This window comes from Marmota monax, unplaced genomic scaffold, assembly GCF_021218885.2.
Source record: "Marmota monax isolate L192 unplaced genomic scaffold, Marmota_monax_Labrador192_F-V1.1 WCK01_AAM20220418_F8-fsc00012, whole genome shotgun sequence".
In the NCBI taxonomy this organism is placed as follows: Eukaryota; Metazoa; Chordata; class Mammalia; order Rodentia; family Sciuridae; genus Marmota; species Marmota monax.
In genome coordinates this window covers 22590585-22615467 of record NW_026695227.1, presented here as the reverse complement: position 1 = coordinate 22615467, position 24883 = coordinate 22590585, and the positions used below count along the sequence as shown (strand labels likewise).

The following is a 24883-nucleotide window of genomic DNA, read 5'->3' as shown; positions in this document are numbered from 1 at the left end:
ATGTATTAGTAATGTTAAATCAAAGCAAGGAATCCTGTTACTGTGACTTCATTCAGTACATAAACTAAGCTGTTTTATTCTTTTCTCCCCTTAGTTAATATTCTTGGTATAGTTACCATTCTCTGAAGGTGAGAGTTATAGGTAAACCTAAGATACTCAGGGAAGTGCTCCCCAAAGGGTGATTCTCAAAAAAAGCAGTATTAGCATCACCCAGGAAGCAGGGAGCTTGTTAAAATGCAAATTATCCAGCCCTACTCCAACCTCCTGAAGCAGAATCTCTAAGTGTGGGTCCAAGGAATATGTTTCAATGAGCTGTTCCAATAATACTTAATGCACATTCATGCTTAAGAATCACAGTCTTAGAGGATAGCTAAAGTAAATGAAATTCAGTGCTTAATCCATGGTGTTATGTATTCTTATCTCATTCCTTCCTGCTTGCATTTTTTTCATGTTCCACAAAAAATGCTTACAAAATAATTTCCATACAGAGGGAATTTCTTTAGTCAATTGCAAAACGACCATGAGGACATGATGAGGTTCTGGTATGAAAGGATCAATATTTACTTCTTTTATAAGAAACAAAATACTTTCAGTCCATTTCTTAGTGGATCGCATACAGAACATTGAGTTTAATATTGAAGTCATTCTCTTTCAGCAAGTCCGGAGGCAATCAGAATCCCCTGGGAGCTAGGGAGCATATAATCCAAAAGTAGTTCAAGCTGCAGAATGTTAACATGGTGCACTCACTCCTAGCTTACTGAAATAAAATCTTCCATTTTAGTTGCTTTACAATGAATGCCTAAATACCCATCCATAAAGATATTCATATTAGAGTTCTTGATAATCCTAACCTCTTGTAAGGTAACCAGTCCAAAATTGAATAAGTCAAGCTGATTTAGAGTGTCATTTCTTTTTTATTTATTTTTTTTATTTATATATGACAGCGGAATGCATTACAATTCTTATTACACGTATAGAGCACGATATCTCTGGTTTTATACAAAGTATATTCACACCAATTTGTGTCTTCATACATGTACTTTGGATAACAATGTCCATCACATTCCACCGTCATTTCTAACCCCATGTCCCCTCCCTTCCCTTCCTAAAGTGTCATTTCTTAAAAGAAATAATACCAATCTCAACATCTATTTTTGAGAAGCTATAAGAGATGAGAGAATTTTGATAATAAAGGACTAGCAATTAGATATGTTACTGTACCATTTCACTTTTTAAAGAAAGATGGGTGACATGACTTCATTAATAATCAACATTTTAATCATGACTGGATTAGAGAAATGAGAGGAGGTGCTAAGATTCAATAATATATAAACATTTCTGTAAGATTTTTAAATTCTTACTCTCCAATCTGTTACTTTCAGAAACACCCATTCCGTTCCATTATATTATTTTCTTTGACTTGTCCAAATTGCGTGACCCTCCTTGGTTCACTCTGGTTTAAAGCCAACATCTACTTCTTAAAATTCTGAAAACTTTAATGTGTCAATCTGTGAAAAATTTTCAAATGGACAAGATGCCAAGTCAACTCTCAATTACCCTTATAATTAATTAGACAAGACCCATTGTATGGGGAATACAAAAATAGCTGATATTTTAGAGCTTTTTTATGTACTCTAGATTGCATCTTTAGATTCATATGTGGTCACAGATGAAATTTTTCTAGTTAGTACCCCAAATTCTAATAACAAAGTGAGGTCACAATTAAGCATTTCTACCTCATATCATGAAGATGGTTGAAGAAAGAAAACTTCCCAGTGATGCCAAGAGTCCAGTTATTACTCAGGGAGAACACTCTCCCTCATCTTATTCCTCTTATTTCCCTCAGGGGAAAAAGGTGAAATTATAACATTAAATAATAGACTTAGCCAAAGCACCAGATGTGGAAAAGACACAAGGCTATTTCTCAATGGTTCACACAGTAACAAAGTACAAGTGTTTTTAGTTGGATATTTTATTTAATTGTTTTGTTGACTTTGTTATGCAAATATGTGCCTCTACAGCATTCTCCATGAATACTGATTTTTTTCTCCTATTCCTCATTGCACCTTTTAACATGATGAGATCTTAAGATACCTACAGCAGACATCCCTACCACATCCATTAGTAAAATACTGTTTGTGTGTGTTAAAATTGCACTAAGCAATTTGCATGTGTTATGCTATTCCATATAAACAGAAAAGTCATTCTATAAAAAGTATGTCAAAAATGCCAAGAGATTATTAGCATAAAGAAATTAAAAACACTAAGTAAATCTATCCCACTTTATTTTAACATACTTTATTTAGCATCGTATAAAAAATTTATGATGACAAATATGATAATTGAGCTCCTTGAGATGATAGCTTTGATTTTGACCAACTTTAAGTTGATTTTAATTTTTGTTCAATAAATCAATTCCTATAATTATTTCCATGAAAGATATGAATCTGTGATTTTAGGAGCAAAATATTTCTCTAAATGATATAAATCATCTCAAAGATATATTTGAGAGAGGAGTAGAAGAGAAAGCTATGATATGGGGATAAAAATAAAAGGTTCATTTCAAATTATTTAATAAGATATCATTGGCTTTGAAATGAACACAAAATTCAGCTGACCATATAAGTCTTTGTGTTCAAGAGACAGCTAAAATGGTTAGGGTGTGAAGACTATCAAACCATACAATTATTATATTTTTGTAATATTTTACTTGCATAATTCCAACTAAACTGAAAATTCTGTAGGGTAGATATTATTTATACATAGTATGAGAGCTTTAATAGGATTATGATGAGAACCTTGCAGGTAATTTAAAGAATCTTAATTGATATGACTAGGGGGAAAATAATGCGGATAGGAGTTTAAACACTTAACCAGTATCATTAAAAATAATTTGAGGTGATTTTTTAATAGAGAACTTAAGCTATAAATGAAGGGCATTAGAGAAGATAAATATCTGGATAAATGTGAAAAACAAGGCATCATTTTCTAATAATAAATAGGATAAATAAAGACAGAAGCACTAATGTGAGTGGTTTGTTTGGAAAATAATAAGAAAGTTTCTCTTTAGGTAGAAGTGATATATATAAGGCACAATATCCTTGAAAAGACACATACCCAGTTTGGGCCTTAAATTTAGATTTTTAAAAATAACCAACTTGAATCTAATGTATGAAATATGATATGTCAAGAGCTTTGTAATGTTTTGAACAACCAATAAAAAAAAGTAACCCATAAAATTCAGTAAGTAGGTCTGCAACATGTGGCCATTAGAGTCAGATAGATTTGCATTTGACCTAGTTCAGCTCCTCATTAGATAGTAATCTTGGGCAAGATACTTAACCTCATTGGGCTTCATGTCCTTCATCTGCAAAGTAGGGATAATTATACATATCTATAAAACCAATTAAATTATTGTGACAATTAAATCAGGTTAAGTATTTAAAGGCATAGAGCAAAGATGTAATGAATTATAAATCCTACACTGATTTTCATAATGATGTTGGTGGTGCAGAGTTTTATATCCCCTCATGGTTGAGGTTGAATGTAAGATGAATTATAAGCTGAGGCTCTGTACTCAAGAAGTCCAGTTTGGTGTGCTTGTGAGACTACCAAGTGAAAATGTTCAGTGTATTTTTGAGAAGATGTTTCTGATGTGCAGAAGAAAGTTCAAGTTTGACAGTAAATATTTAGGAGCTGGATTAGCACATAGCCATCAAAACTACTGCTGGGAGTAATTGCTCACAGAAGTTATATGTAAATTGAGATCATGAGTTTAGGGCATCATACTTGAAGGATAGGTAGAGGAAGAAAGTGGAGTTAGCCAATCCCTAAAAACACAAATGCCGAATGTCTTCTCTGATATAAGGGGGATGACTCAAAATAGAGTAGGGAGCAAGAGCATGAGAAGAAGATTACCACTAAATAGGGAAGAGAGGTGAGAGGGAATGGGAAGGAGAAGGGGAATTGCATGGAAGATGGAAGGAGACCCTCATCGTTATACAAAATACATGTATGATGATGTGAGGGGAAAGAAAAAAAAGAGAGAGAAGTGTGTCATATTAGATTGGGTAGAGAGAGGTGATGGAAGGGGAGGGGAGGGGTAGGGGAGATAGGAAGGACAGCAGAATAAAATAGACACTAGTATTGCTGTATATATATATACGTGGCCAAATAACCAATGTGATTCTTCAACCTGTACACTTGGAAAAATGAGAATTCATACCCCATTTGATTCAAATGTATGATATGTCAAGATCATTGTATTATCATGAGCAACTAATAAAAAAAGAACAAAAAAATAAGACTAAGATTCTATAATGGATTCTGATATTTTAAAAGAAAATCAGAACATACTTCCACAAAATTGCAGGGAATTGTTTTACATACATCACCTGTTGCCTGATAAATGATGCAAAACAATTGCCAAAATTACAATAAACACTTATTTTTCTTGCCTATGGATGCACAATTTGGCTGGTCCAGCTACTATTCAGGCTGAGGGAGTGGATGAACTTGGCTCTAAGCTTTATAGTGAATGCATCTCTATTCATCTGTCACCACATTCTCCCTGTTTTCTAGTGTACATATTTCTCAGGGCAGATGATAGATGCTAAGGGAAATGGCAAGTGGAAGACACACATTCAAAACCTCTGCTTAGTTCACATTCACTACTAGTACCCTGGGCACGGCAAGTCATACGACCTACCACCATATCTGCTGGTGTGACAGTATGCTCTATCATAGCAGGACTGGAGGAGAGATGAGTATGTGCAAAACAACAAATCCAAACTACCCAATGATATTTCCAAGAAGGTAAATTCAACAGCGTTAATATTTGCTCAAAGATCCTGTTTTAGTCAGGTTTTTTTGTTTGTTTGTTTGTTTGTTTTTTGTTGTTGTTGTTTGTTTGTTTGTTTTTGTTTTGGGTTTTTTTTTTTTCTGCTGTGACTAAAAGACACTATCAGCACAATTATAGAGGAGAAAAAGTTTATTTGAAGGCTCAAGGGTTCAGAGGTTTTAGACCATACAAGGTTGGCTTCATTCATGGGGCTTTAGGTAAGCAGAACATCATGAAGGAAGAAGGTGGCAGAGGGAAGCAGCTCACACAATGGTGGCCAGGAAGCAGAAAGAGATACTCCACTCACCAGATATAAATATATACCCAAAGCCATGCCCCAATTTCCATTTCCTCCAGCCACATCCTACAACTTCAGTTACCATTAAGTTAATCTCTATAAGAGGATTATATCACTAATTGGATTAAGGTTCTTATAACCCAATCATTTCTTCTCTGAATCTTCTTGCATTGTCTCACACTTGAGTTTCTGAGGGACACCTCACATCGAAACCATAACAGATCCAATAACATTTAAAAGAGCTCATGAACTAAGATAAATTTTAGTGACACCACAAAGTACAGTTTTAATAGCATTCCTGAAACAGAAACCAGATTTCAGAGGTTAAAAAGAGGGAATTCAAGGAAAAGAATAGAGAAGTGCACATAAAGGAATATTTTAAGAACTTTGGCTGCAAAAGAGAACAGAGAAATGACTTGTGTTGTTTGTGGCAGCCAAGAGTTAGAGGAGGGTTTAATTTTTTTCTGCATTGTTTTTAAGATGAAATGGAATAAGGTACTGTTAAATGATGCTAGGAAGCCGGCAGAGAGATTACAGTTGAAGATCCAAGAAAGAAGCAGTAAAGGATATGCTTACAGAGGTGGGAGGCTCAGAATCTGAGAGGAGGAATTAAGACATAAAAAATGGATTTTCTCTTCCACTGATACAGTGGAAGGATGGAAGATATTTAGAAACTGTTGACTGGTAATTTTAGGAAAAGAAAAAGAAAAAAAGTGATATAAAAAGCAGAAAGAGAAGTTAGTAGGAAAGCATAACTGAAAAGTTTGAGGTCAGCATTACAGAGTTGAGAAAGAAAGGTTGGAACTTCAGGTAAGGAAACAAGTAAATACAAGACCAAATTTTCCTTCATGTTGTGGAAAGTTGAGATTCAGGACAGCAGGAGGCAGGTAGAATGGGGGAAGGAGCAGAGTTCCTGCTCTCTGATAGGTTTAAAGGATAACTGCAGAGATAAAGATACATGGAGGTAAAGCTGAATTTAATCAAATAAGGCATTCCACCTTCCAGCGACACTGCTGGTAACACACGTATTCAGTGTCATCTTCCATAATATGCTCCAGAAGAGTTGTGGAGATAGGGTAGATTTAAAACTCAACCATAAAAGTAATTATGTGTGTTATATTAAGAAACCTAAAAGGTAACTAAAATAAATATTGAAGCCAGCAAGATTGTCTTCTTTCATACATATTAGAAAAAAACCCAAAATTGCTTTATTCTACAGTATTCTTTTTATAAATAGAAGAGAAAGATAAATAAATATTATTTGTGGTAAAACTCAAGAAATGATTTACTTGAGTAGCAATTACCGCATTCATATTACCACCTTATATCAGACTGTGCAGAGGAAATTTTTCAGTATATTGCCAAAAACAAAAAGTGAATGAACAAATTTAATAGAAAATCTTAGTGATACAATTGTAACTTTAAAAATGAAAGCATAGCCATGAGTAATATGCTGTAATTTCTCTATACTATAAAATTAAATGAATGAAATAAAGATGTAATTTCAAATTACACTAAATATTCCAACACATAAAACAATTTTATTTGAGAAAATTGCCCAGGATTAATAACTACTCTGAGGGCTTATTTTAAGATGCATCAATTTTTGTTAATACTTATGTAATAATTAGAGCAAGTGGTCTCTTAATTTGTAAATAAGTTTTTTTATTATTTCCCAGTCATGTTGAGAACTTGATAAACTAAAAAATTCTCATGTTAAAATCTTTAGCAATACAGAAACCACCCCTTCTGTTACAGAGAAAATGGGAGATTCCAAATATTGTTCCTTCTTTCTCTTGGAATAAAACACCTTTTTGAGAGACAAACCAGTCACTTATGATCACTCCTCAAAAAATAAGTCTGGCCAAGCACAACATATTAGATCATGTACATGCTGAAATAAGTTAGTATTTAATCCAAATGAAAAGGGATGTCCTGATCAGCTAGTGATGTGTGTAGAGAACATCCTTTTGCCAGAAAACCAAAAGGATAATAGGATGAATGAAGAAGAGGGGAAATGAAGTGAATAGGGTGATAGAAGAAATGACAGCTCTTGCATTCTGATGGTCCTTGAGGTATTGAAAGCAATCCTTTTGTCTTAGTCTAAGCAGGGTGTGTGTGTGTGTGTGTGTGTGTGTGTGTGTGTTACATGTACATGTTGCTGGAAGATAAGCATTAACTCCATCTAAATAAACCAAAATCATCGCCCCTGGAATGTAGTCTGAGGAACACCAGAGGTAAGCTTAGAGAAGTACATATTTCAGAGCTATACTCCAGAATACCTGCCCTAGAATCTGTAGGAATAGAGGTCAAGATTCATCATTTTCTAACAAACAGTATCAAGTAATTCTTATGAACTGCAAGGACCAAGAACTACTGTACTTTAGCACACCAGTTATAAAGCAATTGTATTATTATGATTATACATACCAGTAGGGACACAGTGGGCATCTGCTAATAAATAAATGATTTGCCTCTGGAATTTTCACAATATGCACTATTGTATCAAAAGAACATTTAAAAATATTTTGTTTGTTAAGAAATGTGCTGTGTGTTGAATGTTTCTAAGCTGTGAAAAGATTAAGATGAAAATATGTCACTGAGTATATTCATTGAATTCTCTTTATCATTCAAAGAATTAATGATAACAAAAATAAAACAGCAAAAGTTTGTAAATGGTAAATTGGGGACATACAAGGTGCCAAACTACTGGAAGAAGTCAGGCCTATGGATGCACAATTTGGCTGGTCCAGCTACTATTCAGGCTGTGGGAGTGGATGAACTTGGCTCTTGGTGGCAAAGAATAATCTTAAAAGAGGTGGCAAAGAATAATCTTAAAAAATGAGCAGATGCTAACCAGATATACAGTACAGACATAGGCAGAACTTTCTATCTTGCTAAAGTAGTAAAGACACTTAAAAAGATGTTGCTTTTACCCAAAATTCTGCCTAAAGCCCATTATTAAAGAAATATTGAAGAAAGATATTATGTGATACAGACAAATCTCCTCCATTATTATCCATCTGTCACATCACATGCCCTGCCTCAAGTCCTAGGAAGTTTATAATAAATGAAATACTTACAGGTAAGTACCTGTAAGCTGAGCAGAAGATCCATGGCAATTGTAAAGCAGAAATGAAAAAAAATAAATATTCACATAGTTGTAACAAGCCAAAGAATAATGCAAACAATTATGAAGGAAAATATTCTCTGGATGCAATAAAATCATCTTAGGAAAAGATTGACAAATTTTAATTCTCTAAAGAATCATATAATAGGCAATCAGTAGCTTTGAAAAATACAACTGTTTTCAGACATTCAAAAAATGACCAGTGTTGTTAATATACCTCCACATGACACTTCCCAGAACAATGAAGGCGTTAAAAGGAATGAGAAAGTAAAGAAGAAACAAATAGAACATTACACTTGCTACATGTCAATTATTCTTTGTGACTTCTCAATATGTAATTTCAGCAGAGCATCAGAAAATAGAGGAATTTTCTGGCAAGTGTAAGATTTTCATATGCCATCATAAGATTTTCTCTGAGTACATTTCAGTATGACCAATGGAACCACTTAGGTTCATAGTTACAGAAATGTTTTTTCTTTACACTTTTACAACTATAAAAATAAATAAAACAGGAAAAAATTCTCAGTTCAGTGATGTCAAATATAGGAAGCTCCAGAATAACCATCAAGTTTTGAATATCTCGAAAATCCTAGTACTACTGGACTTCTTTTTTGAGTGATGGCATATTGCAAATTATTTTATATGCCCCTATAACAGATATAATTGTATGCAAACATGAGACCATATCTGTTGATAAAAATAAAGACAGTACTGTTCTCAGTCCTGGCTGGGGGTAAAATGCAAAGTCAATGACTTACATAAGCTTGCCCATGGCTTTTAAAAAGTTATGCATGTCTTAGCAGAAATCAAACTTTGAAAAAAAGCTGTGAAAAAATTAAGATGAAAATATGTCAGTGAGTACATTCATTTAATTCTCTTTCAGGAATTTCATAGCATACCTAATAGCAAAATTAAGTCAATAATGAAATTATTAGAAATTATTAAAAGAGGTGATTTGGAAAGTATGGGTCTGCCAATTTTGTAGCAAGATTTCTTATCAAGAATAATTTAGAGCTTTTCCAAAACTAGACATAATTTCCTTAACATTTTTTAAATTACAAAGTCTCTTCATACCTAGCATCTTTTTCTTACTTTATTGAGTCCTCAAAAAAACATTTTGTGAAAACTGATTACATCAGTGCCTTCGAAACAGGTCCCAAGGCAAGAAACATAGTCTTTAACACTTTAAAAGAGTTTTCCTGATCTGCCATTCTCCCTTCCTTAGCCACATGTCTTGCTACTGTATAATTTATACTTCAGCATGTGTCAGATTTCTTTCTTGAACTTGAGCCCCTCATGCCTGTTCTTTGCTTTCATGCCTTTGTCTGTTCTTGGCATAGAACATTCCCCTAACATGTTAACTTGGCATGCATCAAAGCACTTACCCAGTCTCAGTTCACCTTTTAGTCTATTTTCCAGCTTAGAAGCCTCCTGAAGGCAACAGTAAGTTAGATTTATTCCTCACTGGATCTCTAGATCTACAATGCCTACCACATAATAGATCTGTATTTCTGTTATTTTCTCTCCCACTCTCACTTTTGCTCTCCTTGTAGAATATAAATGAAAGAAAGACATATTTACATATTTCTTTCCATTTCTAGCTAGCAGAAGGCACCACTTTGTAGATTATTCATGGGAGACAGGTCCTTTTTGTGACTGGAAACTGTTCTCATTAAAACACAAGCAGCTTAGGGAGGGTAATAGGCAAGTGAGGAAGAAAAGGCACCTGCTAAGTAGCCTGATCACCTCAACCAATCCTCAAGGACAGATGACAGCCAATACAGCAAGCTTGCTTCCATTCTTATTTTCCCCAGTTTAGAAAATGAAGCCACTCAATAACAGGATTTCAGCACCTATCCCAAGATCACATATCTGCTAACTGCCAGAATATAATATTAAATCTTTCTATTGAAAGTCAATGACACAAAAATTAACAAATCAAGGAAGATTTTGTCATTTGAATTTTATAAAAACTTAGGATCTAGTTTAATTTAAATGTTTCACAATCTCAATAATAACTGAAATATTTTTAGATAAAAATTTGTATGTAAGATATTTTATTTAGATAAAATATCTTACATACAAATTTAGAAATACCAAATTTTATAGTTTATGTCAGTATACAACTATGCCTTATTTATATTATTTATTCATTAGTAGTTTGATTTGGAAATACAAAATTTTCTAAACACATTTCAAAGATTGATAATACTCCACACTAGGGAGGATATATAAAAGGAAAAATCCATGTTGTTAAGAATGATAAATTACTAGAGGGTATTTAGTAATTTTAAGGGCAACCTGAAAATATCAAGAATTTGTAAAACAATATATTCCTCCTTGATGGCAATTTCACTTTAGAAATATATTCCATAGAAATGTCCCCAGAAATGTATAAAAGTACACATTTAATGATGTTCTCATAGCACTCTTCAAAAAAAAAACATTTAAAACAACTCAAAGATTAAACAGTAAAACAAATAATCTTATTTCATGCAAAGGGATACCATACAAATTCTAAAGACAATGTACTAGAGCTAAAATGTGTGAATATATTATAAAGTTGTCCATGATAGAAAATAGTGGCAGAACATTACATTGAACATTACACATATTATGCTACAATTTTGAGAGGAGTAATAATAATGCAATAAGACTAAATTTTATGCCTAAAATTATTTTTAAACATATACAAAATGTCACAAATAGCTTTATGGGAGGATTTAGATGAGCAGAAAGAGAATCATCATTAAGATCTTACAGCTATTTAAAAGATAATATGAAATTATTTTGAAAAATAATGTTTAATAAAAATAAAAACATTACAAATTTTTTAAATGCCTGAAAAAAAATCTTAAACAAAATATCATTAAATCTAATCCAAACATAAATAATGGGTAACAAAGATATAATGAACAAGTAAAATTTATTCTGATAAATAAAATTGAACATTTGAAACAATATAATTCACTGTGCTAACCTAATATGGAGAAAAATCTTATGGTCATTTCAATAAATTTTAAAATGTTAACAATTTAAAATATCTTAAATAGAAATAAAAGAGAATTCCCTTAATTTGATAAAGGTTATTTATGAAAAATTTAATACTATATTGTGGAACGCTAAAAAAAAAGTTCTTCTGAGATCAGGCATGAGAAGGATATCAAATTATCACTAGTTCTGCTCAGCATTGACTAGAGATCCTAGCTAGTACAATGAAGCCATTATTTTAAGAAGCTATAAGGAATATAAAGGAAGAAATAAATTCAATATTCTCAAATAATGATTGGCTACATAGAAAATTTAAAAGAATTAACAGAGAAATCATTAGAACTGACAGTGAGTTTTGTGACTCTATATGGGGTTGTCATATAAAAATCAATTATATTTCAATTCAGTAAAAATAAAGTTAGAAACTGAAATATGGAAATTATAATACTTACAATAAAATAAAAAAGCAAATACCTAATAAGTTTAAAACAATATGTACAATATTATTACACTAAAATCTTCAAGCATCATCTATAGAAACTTTAAAAAGCCACATAAACTGACATATTAGCCATGATCATATATATATTCAAAGACTCAAATTTTAAACATCGATTATGTTTAAATTGATTTACAGATCCAGTGCTATGCTAGCAAAATTCCAGTATCAATTTTGTAGAAATTAATTAGCACAATTTGATATTTATATTGAAAGGCAAAGGAATCAGCAATAATCAAACAAAGAATAATGAAAATAGAGAACCTATTCTAGCAATTATCAAGTCCTTTTTAAATATAAAGTAATTAAGAATGTGTATATAGGTAAAAGGAGAGATAAATGAGTGGGTAAAATAGGACAGAAAGTCCAAAAGCAAATCTGCCCATATATGGACACTTGATTTATGACAAAGTTAGAATTGCCAAAGAGAGGAAATGACAGTCTTTTCTGGATCAATAAACTACATAAAAATGAGGAAAATTGAATTCAAGCCACACACACAAAAATTGATTCCACATGAAATGGTAAACAATGTAGTATCTAGAAAACAATACAGGAAAATATCTCCATGACTTTGTAACAAAAATTCAACAAGATATGAATCATGTTATCTGTTGATAAAATATAACATTGAGAGAATGGTAAAAAAAATAGAGTGAGAAAAGAAAATTAGAAATACTCTCAAAGGGCTCAAATTAGAATATATAAGGACTGTTCTATCAATCAATATGTAAAAGACAAACCAATGAAATAGACAGTTTTTTAAAAGAGAGATTGAGAGAGAGAGAGAGAGGGAGAGAGAGAGAGAGAGAATTTTTTAATATTTATTTTTTTTAGTTCTCGGCGGACACAACATCTTTGTTTGTATGTGGTGCTGAGGATCAAACCCGGGCCGCACGCATGCCAGGCGAGCGCGCTACTGCTTGAGCCACATCCCCAGCCCTGAAATAGACAGTTTTGAATGAGAACTTTGAAGCAGGATATCCAAGTGGGTGAAACACATACAGAAAAGTGTTCAACATACAAAAAAGTATTCAAGTTATTATTAATGAAGTAAATGCAAATATAAGCCATAATCAGACACCTACCTATACCTATATCCCCATCCTATCGAAAAGCTTAAATTAAAAAGATCATTGACACCCAGTGTTGGCAAAGCAAAAGAGCAGCTGGAAATTCTATTCACTACAGGCTGGATTGGAAATTATTATAACCACTTTGGAAAAAGGAAGAATTTCTACTAAAATTTTAATTAAGCTTAGCCTGGGATTTAGGAATTTTAATCATGGTTATATCGCAACAAAAATGCATAAATATATACTACAAAAAGATGCATCAGTAAAGAATTTTCATAGGAGTACTATTAGATATAACACAAAAATGGAAACAACCCAAATGTTCAACTACAGAATAAATATGTACATTACAGTATATTCATACAATGGCGTTTTGTAGAGCAAAAAAATGAACTCTTGTTACATGCAAATAAACTGTTAACTTCTTACAATAATAGTGTTGATCAAAAGAAAGCTGATGCAAAAAAGTGCACATTTCATGAAATTGTTCTTATGTTTCAACACTAGACAAAGTGATTACATTGTCTTAGAAGTCAGGAAAGTCATTACCTTTGGGGAAGAACAAGGTGGCAGTGATTGGGAGGGGTTGGCATAGGGGTGCTTGAATACAGGAAGATAGGTTCTTTATTATTAACTGTGTTGATTTCATAGGTGTAAATACTCCAATAACTCACTGAGTTGAATAATTTCCATGCACTTTTACAACTGTCATTTTTAATTATAAAAGTTTTTAAAAAGAAATAACAGTAATGTTGTGACTTATTGAAAGTAGATATCTTTCACCATCATTCAACTTGGCCATAAATTGAAATCTCAAAATAACTTTTTAAAGAAAAACCAGGCCAATTTTCTAATAATCAGAGTTGTTATAATCTCCAAAATAATATATGTAAAAAAATCAATACCCATAAATAAGATGCATTATTGTATATCAGTGAAAAATCCTCAGAAAGGGAAATGAGGAAAATTACCCTATTCTCAATAGCCTCAAATAAATAAATAAATAAATAACTTGGGAATCAACAAAAGAAGTGAAAGATCTATATAATGAAAATTACAGAACCCTAAAGAAAGAAATCAAAGAAGACCTTAGAAGATGGAAAGATCAATGTTGCTCTTGGGTAGGAAGAATTAGTATTATCAAAATGACCATACTATCAAAAGCACTATATAGATTTAATGCAATTCCAATCAAAATTCCAATTACATTCCTCATAGAAATAGAAAAAGCAGCCCTAAAATTCATCTGTGAAAAAAAATGAGACCCAGAATAGCTAAAGCAATCATTAGCAGGAACAGTGAAGCAGGTGGCATCACTATACCAGACCTTAAACTATACTAAAGAGCAATAGTAACAAAAACAGTATGGTACTGGCACCAAGACAGACTGGTAGACCAATGGTACAGAATAGAGGACACAGAGTCTAAATCACAAAACTACAATTATCTTATATAAGACAAAGGTGCGAAGAACATGCATTGGAGAAAAGATAGCCTCTTTAACAAATGGTACTGGGAAAACTGGAAATCCATACGTAATAAAATGAAATTAAACCCCTCTCTCTCACCATGCACAAAACTCAACTTGAAATGGATCAAGGACTTAGGAATACAACCAGAGACCCTGCGTCTAATAGATGAAAAAGTAGGCCCTAATCTCCATCATGTGGGATTAGGCCCCAACTTCCTTAATAAGACTCCTGTGAAACAAGAATTAAAACCAAGAATCAATAAATGGGATGGACTCAAACTAAAAAATTTCTTCTCAGCAAAAGAAACAATCTGTGAGGTGAATTCAGAGCCTACATATTGGGAGCAAATCTTTACCCCTCACACATCAGATAGAGCACTAATCTCTAGGGTATATAAAGAACTCAAAAAGTTAAACACCATAAAAACAAATAACCCAGTCAAAAAATGGGCCACGCACCTGAACAGACACTTCTCAGAAGATGATATACAATCAATCAACAAATATATGAAAAAATGTTCATCACTGCTAGCAATTAGAGAAATGCAAATCAAAACCACTCTAAGATTTTATCTCACTCCAGTCAGAAGGGCAGCTATTACGAAAACAAACAACAATAAGTGTTGACGAGGATGTGGGGAAAAAGGTACACTTATACACTGCTGGTGGGAGTGCAAATTGGTGCTGCCAATACAGAAAGCAGTATGGATATTTCTTGGAAAACTGGGAATGGAACCACCATTTGACCCAGCTATCCCTTTTCTGAGTCTACACCCAAAGAACATAAAAACAGCATATTACAGGGACAGAGCCACATCAATGTATATAGTAGCACAATTCACAATAGCTAAACTGTGGAACCAACATAGATGCCCTTCAAGATGAATGGATAAAAAAAAATGTGAAATTTATACACAACGGAATATTACTCAGCAATAAAAGAGAATAAAATCATGGCATTTGCAGGTAAATGGATTAGTTAGAGAAGATAATGCTAAGTTAAATTAGCCAGTCCCCAAACACCAAATGCTAATGTTTTCTCTGATATAAGGAGGCCGATTCATAGTGGGGTAGGGAGTGGGAGCATGGGAGGAATAGACAAACTCTAGATAGGGCAGAGGAGATGAAGTGAAAGGGAGGGGCATGGGGTTAGAAATGATGGTGGAATATGATGGACATTATTATCCAAAGTACATGTATGAGGACACACATTGGTGTGAATATACTTTGTATACAACCACAGATATGAAAATTTGTGCTCTATATGTGTAATTTGAATTCTGATACATTCTGCTGTCATATATAAATTTTGAAAAAGAAAAAAATTGGGCCAATTTTCTAATAATCAGAGTTGCTATAATCTCCAAAACAATATATGTAGACCAAGAGTAAATCAATCTACTATGCATTTTAAAATATTTTCAATTAAATATGTTATAATACTTAATATATAAAAATAATACATAATAGAAAGTTTTATCTGATAGAAAATATTGTATTTAATAGCTTGAGCCTCAGACTGAAATATTACTAATATTTTTTCTAGTATATTAGCAGGCATTTTGCCAGTTATAGATACCAAATCTGTACTTTAGTTACCATGGCAATTAAATATTATCAGATTAAGAGCTTCAGGACAGAATTACTATTTATGGTGGTAAGAAGCAAAATTAGGCCAGAAAGGCATAAAAATTTCTGATGCTTAGGTCAAAATTCTAATAATAAATATTTCAATGCTACATTGTAATGATCTGATTCATATTTGATAAACCTCACCATAAAAATCCTATAGTGGAGAAACTTTTTTATGAGCTTTCATAAATAACACATTTGCAAGTTTAGAATGATTTAATTCCTTGTGTTAATAAACATATTTGAAAGTGTAATAATAGATTCTGGTCACTTAGAATAGCAAAGTTTTAAACTGTGACTCACAGAGAAATAAAACCAGCTATCTTTGAGGTAAGGGGTATATATAGATAACAGAATGATGAACTTGGTCACTGGAGTCAGACAACCTGGACGTACATTCTAGCCTCTCTAAACTATAGCTGTATAATATCTATCCTTTTCTTGATCTGAAACATGGAAATAATAAAATTTAAAAATCCATTGCATTGGCCTTGTGAAGTTTTCTAATGTCATGTGCAGCACAGTTAAAACAATACCCTACACAAATCACGGCATTTTATAAGTGCTTATTAATAATTAGAGTGAGATCTAGGTTGGTTCCTAGAAAAGACATTTGCACACACCAGATGGAAAAATGAATCTATGTCTCAGTATTTTTAATTTTCTAGGTAAGCTTGATTACTACTCTAGATAAGTATTTATTTTTCATTTTTTTCCAAACACTTGTACAATTTAAAAAAAATATATTTGATCCCTCTGATTCCCCAAGAATGTATAGAATTATATGGTATGCCAAACTGAAGAGTGAATTTGAATATTGTCCATAATTAAGACTATCCAGAAAAATTATTTTAATAATTCAGGTAAAAAAGATAAGGAGAAGAATATTGTATTTGCCACCAAAAATAAAAAGAAAGGCTGAAACAAGTAACTGTAAGTGTAATATGGGTATTGGTGTGTGTATTTGTGTATGTGTATATAGTCTAAATGGTCTAGCAATTAAATAAATACAAGATTTTAAAATATTTAGAAAACTTCTGTCAGCTGGTTTCTTCTCAAATTATTAAAAACCAAAGTAAAAGTGTATATATATATATATATATATATATATATATATATATATATATATCAATGCAATGAACTTTTACAAGATTTTGCTCAGGACTTTCAATGGATTATGAAAATCAAGATTCATGTCCTTAACCTAGACAAAGTGATGGAAGTCACTTTATAATACTTGGGATGAATAGACTATAAGGGACACTCATGAGTATGATGTCCTTACCTCCTGCCCAGTTTTGTCACTAAGATATAAACTTAGGCAAATTACTTATTTCTCTGAGTTTATTTATTTCTAAATGTGGATAACCATGTCTCTCAATCTAACTTTCAAAACTCAAAGGATTAAATAAGGTTATACAGGAGATAGTAACTAAGGTAATAAAACTACCAAAGATGATAACAGAAGAACTTTCATTGAATAGAGAAAAGGGGAATTAATTTGCCCAAAATTTACTTCCAAGATAGCTATATTTGTATATCTGTATCTTCTGTGTACCTACAATTTTTTCCTTCCTTATAAGATGCCCTCTCATTTAGCACTTTAGAATTATTAGATGTGCTGGGCATAATTTTTCATTATAAAATTCATTTTTTAAAAAATAACTCTCTTTTATCTAACTTGTATAAATCAACAAAATCAGTATCTTAACTGATGGAATATTGTGACCAGGACATGATTAAATTTTATCAATTGTTTTTTGACCTAAAGATAGGAATACTTCATCTGTTGAAATCTTTAAAGCTTGTCTTAAACTTTTTCATTTCTTCAGAAAGTGGTTATTAAGTAACAATTATAGGTGAGGTCCTTCCATGGACACTAAGAAGAATTAGGCATGGTCTCTATCCTCAAGGGCTTATAGTAGAGGTGATAGACAAGTAATCAATTACAGTACAGTCTGGTAAGGACTATGGTAGAGTGTCACAGGTTGCTTTGGAAGCACTAAACAGGGTTCCCAAACTCAAGACTGAAAATCCAGGGAAGTAGTTCTGGAAGCTGTGGCATCTGACTTGAGGTATAAAGTTAGGTGAGTTACAAGGAAGACAAGGAGGCAAATTATTTCCTCCAGAGAACAGAATGCGAGGGGGTGGGAGGAAAGGGAAAATGTGCACTATGGAAAACGAGAAGAGTTCAGTGTGACTGGCACTGTGGGATACTGGAAATGGAAGAGATTTGAGTAATGAGAAAATGAAAGTGGAGAAGTTATCAGGGACTGTTTATTTGATAAGGACTTTGGGTACAATAAAAGTGACTTATTATCTTATTAAAGGAAAAAAAAAAGAACTCCATTGAAAGATTTTCAGCTAAGGAGGCACAGGAGACTGGTTTTAGCAAGACAACTATAGTTATGATAATGGAGAATGAGTTTGAGGGGAAGAAGACCTCAAGAGAGGGCAACTGCAATGGGGACTCCAAAGTGCCTGTTTTCTTTTACACAGAAAACAACATCTTTAAAAGATTAAGTAATTTGCTACAAATCACACTCCTAGTAATTAGCTGAGCTGGGTTTAATGGAAAGCTCTGTATACCTCTTAACACCTGTGTGCTTAAGGACCGGGCAACCTGTCCCTCATAAAAGAAACAAATGTGACCAACCTTAAGCATTTAGAGAGTACTAATGAAGCAGCACAAGAAAAGCAATGACACACTCAGGTCTCCATCATCAAAATCAAGTAGAGAGGTGAGCAATTATCCAGTGAATTAAGGACCATCTGGATAATCCTGGCAGAAGCAGATTTAGTGCCTGAGTCATTCAGATAATTGTGCAAACAATGTGCCCTGCTCTGGCTGAGTAACCTGGTCATTAATATCTTCCATAGTACATTTTGCCCTGTGGCACTTTTGAAATGGACGATAGTAGCTCAGAAAGAATTAAGATACTATTGACTTCATGGGAGAGTCTCATAAAGAATAATGGGATCTTAAAAGGCAGAGAGGGTATTTTATATGTCCCCAGGAGCAGTTTCACAGGAGGGTGTACACATGATATACATAAGCCAAATCTCTATTTAAAAGAGGAAAGAAGTTCAGCAAAGGCAACTCATATGCGTGTTTTGGTATTCAATTCTTTGTTAGGTGCCAGAGTTTTCTGAGTCTTGAAGCTATAAAAGATAAGACTACAAATAAATTTATCATCTACAGAAAAGTTATAGATTTTGGTCAGGAAACATCTTAAAAAGGTAAGAAAGCAAGGTAAACAAAATTTTTGCAGCATGTAACAGATTTCTTATTTTATGCAAAAAATATGAACACTTCAATAAGGAGTCTAATAAAATTTGTAAATTAAATACAAAGAGCCAATAAATATGATAACATTTCTTGAATCAAAAAAATTAAACATAACTCAAAAGAACTAGATTCACAATTTCTGTTATCAAAATGGTCATGATTCTTTTAACAGTAATGAAAAGTGTGATAAAACTACTGTCCTTCCAAATCAGTATACCTACCAATGGAAAATAAGACTTGCATGATCTTTCGGGAAAGCAAGTTGTCAGTAGTAAGAGTCTATAAATATTTATACATTTCCCTGGTAACTTCAAAGAAATTTTCACAATTAAATGGTCAGAAATTCAAAAATTTGTGTACATTTATTTTTAATGTCATGACTGAAAAACTGGAAACACCTTAAAGGGACTATATATAAAACAGAATATTTGGAAGCTGTAAAAAAACATGGTTAATAAGAATAGTAAATGAAATGAATTAATGTTTAGGATAGGTTAAGTGAAAGAAGACTAAATACAACAATGAATATTCACTGTAAGCTCAAATCTACAAACTGAAAATAACTACGGATATTTATTACAACAAGATGGAAAGATTGAGAGTGGATCTCTTACGCTCTCTCTTTCTGTATCATAGACTTATCTTTATTTTTACTTTTCAATTTTTCTTCTTTTTAGAGGTATTTCCTTCTAATTAGAATGTTGTTTTTTATTTAATATTAAAATTTATTTAATAATATAAGTGTGTGTTTTTATATTTTTAAACAGTTTTACACAATAGGACGTACACACAACCAACTGTGAAGCAAGACCCCATCTTCCTTCTGCTACATTTCCAAGGACATACAACTAAGTCCTATTGTTAGAAGTTGAATCCACATGTCTCTTGCTCCAAAGCCAGTCCTCTTTAAAATTTGAATTAAAGACTGTGACAGTTTCAAGGCAAAGTAGAAGCAATAATGAAAATTCAGAATATATCATTCACATCATTCACATAATAGTATGTGGCATCTTAGATTAAAGCAGAAAGGCTGATACCCTTGGACACTTGACACAGTACCTTCTACACTAACTAATTTGGGCATGTGATCACAGATGAAACTGGTACTACAGAAAATAGAGGACACAAATTAGAGTTGAGAATAAAAATGAATAAATCAATTACTGAATAGATGGTGAACACTAGAAGGTAGATTTAAGAAAGTTTTGAAAAGCAACTAACCACAAATCAGAAAGCCTGGAAATCTATAGCATTTGTTACAGGCAATGAGGGGGAAAAGCAACAACCCGTTTTCACTATGTACATTATCATTACCATAAACACAACTACTAATAGCTATTACTTATGAATAATTAGTATGGGCAAAGCCCTATCTTGAATGTTTTACATGCAGTTATCTCAACACATTAAAAAATATTCTAAAGTAAGCACTTTTATAATCCCCAACTAACTTGCTGATGTTCAATTATCTACATAATATTTATTATATAAATATTAGCACATGTAGGTTTCTTTGCAGAACCTGTTCTTACCCATGAGGATAGTATTTTGGAGTGGCTAATGGGGAAAATATTAGGAATGGAACTTCAGGAGAAAAATTTTGTTTCTTATAACATAAATTTTATCAATTTGGGGATTCATTTGACAGCTAAGGTCAGTATTAAGAAATAAAAGAAGACAAGAAAGGAGGGTTTTTTAAAGTAAGAGGAAAATTTGACACAAGAGCAATACAGTATCAATAATTAAAATTTCAAGGAAAAGGAGAATATGGAAAATGGCAGTTCAGAAGGGAAGAACAACACCATAGCAATAAAATTTTAAAAAGCACTGGGCAATAAGGAAGAGGAGCTTGCTGGTGATTTCTGATAGATTCTGTGATACCATGCAGGTCATAGCCAATTTACATGAAGAAATGGGTGAAAATAGAAGCAGTTGTTGATTTATTTTTTTAATAGGAAAATGTGGCATGTTTTGTACAGAGAAATATAAATTGTCTACCTCTCAACTAGGTCTCTATTAGTCCCAAAGAGACAAGATATGAGAAAATGTATGTAATAGCCAGTTACAAAGTCATCGCCCTGATTGGGAAATTGAATCATTCTGTGAAAGGATATAGAAACACCTGACGTCATCTATTACTCATCATGGAGAGGATAATAGAGCCAGAAAAAGTTTCCAAAAGTAGTTCCCAATGTTGGCTTTCTATACACAAATAGATCTTCCCAAAGTCATTGTCACAGCCCTCCCAGTAGATCCTTATGATGATGCTTCCTCAACAAGAATCTTTGAGGTTACTTAGAACTGAGTTCAGTGTGATAGGGTATACAAAAACATAGGTGATAATCTTTCCATAAAAGTACTTTCTGTCTAATTAGACAGCAAAACAGACATATTATTAAGTTCAAGCCACAAAGCAAGACTGAGTGTGACTAGTTTTCCAGTCTGCGTTAGAGCCACTGATTTTAAAAATGCATCTAGTTGATATACTCCAATGTATCATTACAATTAATAGTAGTTCTAGTATTAGTAGCTCTAATATTAATGACCCACTATGTATCCAACCTCAGGGTAGAAACATGCACACACTTTATAGAACCCTTTGGTGCTATTACTCTCTTTTTAAAGACAAGGAAACTGAGACTCTAAGATCATAATTAACTTGCCCTAAATCAGATAATTAGGCAGTTATAAAACCAAAATTAAAAGTCAGCTCCCTCTGCCTGTGATGGTTATCTTGGTAGATTAAATCATTTCTCTTCAAAATAAAATGGCATGTTACAATCATATTCTAGAACTCAGTACTGTATTTTGCAAGACTGCATTTAAGACCAGAAATGAACAACCTTGGTGTGTATTATTATCAGTATCAACATTGCCTGAATTTTGTTACTGAGAGCAAAAATTGTGGGAATCTGGGAAGTATTTTATTTGAAGGGAACCTGCTATGCAGTATAAATGCACAGTATGTTATTAAAATATTATAGTTGAAATTTTTGGAAGACTTTAAGCATGTCACCTGTGATTTCCAAATTTCAATTTCTCTCATCTGTAACAATAGAAAGATTATCATCAGAAGTAATTCCAGGCAATGTGAAAAATACATGCAAACACATCTATAAAAGAAAGCCCATGTAATACAAATACATAGAATAATAGGTATGATGTGAAACAAATTCAAATATGTCCACAAGAAACTGTGTATGAAGAAACATATTAAAATTACCCCCAGAGGTTCTCACTTTTCCATAATTCTGTATACTGAATAAGGGGTGGATTCTTTTCTAGCCCTTCAAATGCTCCTAGCTGTAAGTTACCATCAGATATGTTTACTCCCAAATAATTGAGGTACAGGTATAAGCACATCATTATCCTCTGGTGAGTTTAATAAAACATTCCAGATATAGTATGTATTTATTTGATGTCTGTTACACTGCAGGCTGGTAAGATGTACACTATGAAGCTGAAAACTGCAGAGAAATGGATGATGATCAGATAGCCCTTTAAGAATTCAAAATAATATTTGAAAATATTGATCTTTATGTGCATTGCAGAAACATTATTTCGTGCAGGGTTTCGTCAGTCTGAGTGCCTCTTCTCTGGCTTTTCCCCCAATGGAGATTTGATTCTCTTTCTGCCCCTCCCACTCAGTGCTTCCAGATTGCTTCAGAAGGCCAAGGCAGCCTGCTCAGCAGCAGGCAAACCAGGCTGGGTGTGCAGGAGCTATATATAGCTCTACCTTGGAGATGTGCACACATAAACACACATACAAATGCCCATGCTGGTTTGGGCATGAAAAAAAAATTGAGAAAAGATTGCAGCTTTCCCATCTTCCCTCCTTCCCATCACCCCAATTTTTCAGGAATTCTTAAAGCAGGGTGTCTGCAGTCCCCCAGAGTGATGCAGCCTCTGATTTCTCTGCAATTCTTCTCTCTACTGCTACCAGCAATCTGACTCTAGCAGGAACAGGCACTGGGCCAACACCTACTACCCAGATGCGGTTACCCAGGGAGGCTGCCTTGCAGCAGCTTGAGCTCATCCGGGCACAGTCACCTGACTCTGGGAATCCCTGAGACCAAACCCACCTTTCAGGAAAAAAAAAAAAAAAAAAAAACTAGGTGAGATGGTGATTCCCAGTAGAAAACCCTAGGGTGGAAGGGACGAGGCAAAGCCTTCTCTGTCTCTGCCCTTCTCAGGCTGCAGCAGATAGTGGAAAAGGGCCCGTGTCTTCTCAAAAGAGGCGTAATTAATCGGAAAATGCCCTTCGAGTTGCAGGGATTTTTCCCAACCCCCCTCCCAAAGCGAACTAGTTCTTAAGAGAGAGGCCAGGAAACAAACAGTCCCTATTCCCCATCACTGCGGTCATTTCCAGGTTTTTTTGCAAGATGTGCTGGAGTCTAGACCGCAGGTGAGGAGAGGGAAGAGCTGTAGGTGCAGACAGGCGTGGGGAGGAAGAGAAGCTCTGAGCGATTCAAGACCTGCGGCTCCCGCTGCTGACATGTCTGCTCCCCCAGCCCCTCCCCTGCCCCTGACGGGTCGACATGGCATCCCTCGGGCGAGTCACCGGCGGTGGCAGCCACAGGCCCTGAGAGGAAAGTTGAGGAGACACGGGGCCAGGGCTCCGGTACCCTTTCCTGGGGCACTGCCGCCCTTCCTTGCCCGCCACCCCCGGGCTCCAGCATCCCGCAGCCCGACAACCTCTACCCTAGTCCTTCCCTCAGTACTTCATGACGAGAGCTGCAGCGACCACAGGAGATTTGGGGTGTAACAAGGGAGGGGCGGGGGAAGGGGTAGCGAGGCGACAGTATGGATATACGCATTCTTTATTCTATTTGCAAAGAAGGAAAAGTCCTGCCTCCTACCTGGTCCCTGCTCCTGCTTGCCCCGGCGCGGCACAGCTGGACCATACCCTACAGGTTTCCCACTTCCGCTGCAAACACCTGGGAGCGCATCTCCCCTCCCAGCGCCCCTCCTCGCCTCCGCGGAGCCCACCCTAGCTACTTGACAGCAGAAGCCCGGCCTTAAAGAGCGGTTATTGGGGCCTCGGGAAAGCGGGGCGGGGACCGCAGAGAAAACTGTGTCTCTGATTGGACAGTAGAGATATCACTCTCATCCCCCACCCCTGGACCTGGGCTTGCTGCGGACTGGGGTAGCTGAGGAACCCAATTGCAAAGGGTCTCTGCAGTTCCTGGAACCAAAACCTGCTGCTACTGGGTTAAGGACCCCTCACTAGAGTGAAACTGATTTGAAGACTTGTCATTTGAGGCCCCGAAGAAGGAGGGAGGGGCCAGGCATAACCAGACATCCAGCACTTCGCTGAGCTTCCCTGAAGAGACCATCTGCTCTAGGAGATTTGACAGGAGAAATCAGAGGCAGTGCCTTGATACGGAAGCATGAACTTCAGTCAGGAGGGAGAAAATAATACTAATACTAATACACTTACATGAAAAGAAAAACAAGAAAATTTTAAAATGTGAGGATTTTGTTTCAAGTTTCCATTTTTACCTAATTGTAACATGGCAGTTTTACTTGTAACAAAAAGGTTGGATGGTTTATTCTGTAGTGCAGAAGATTTCCAAAATATCTGATAGAAATGGTACTTTAAATGGAAAAACGCTGCATAATAACCTCTCAAAAAAAGAGTAAATTGAATAAATTAA

At 34.3% G+C, this 24883-nt stretch overlaps 1 protein-coding gene across 5 annotated transcripts in view; it reads right to left on the bottom strand.

The window, feature by feature from the left end:
• Positions 1–24224, bottom strand: part of Cntn1 (contactin 1) — a 343845-nt gene extending 319621 nt beyond the window's left edge. For 3 of the 5 annotated variants that reach the window (XM_046436255.2, XM_058576455.1, XM_058576457.1), the window contains exon 1: positions 24086–24224. The gene's annotated coding sequence lies outside the window, so the exon portion shown is untranslated. The remainder of the gene's footprint in view (positions 1–24085) is intronic. The other 2 variants (XM_046436256.2, XM_046436259.2) reach the window with 1 other exon arrangement.
• Between the last annotated feature and the right edge of the window lie 659 nt (positions 24225–24883).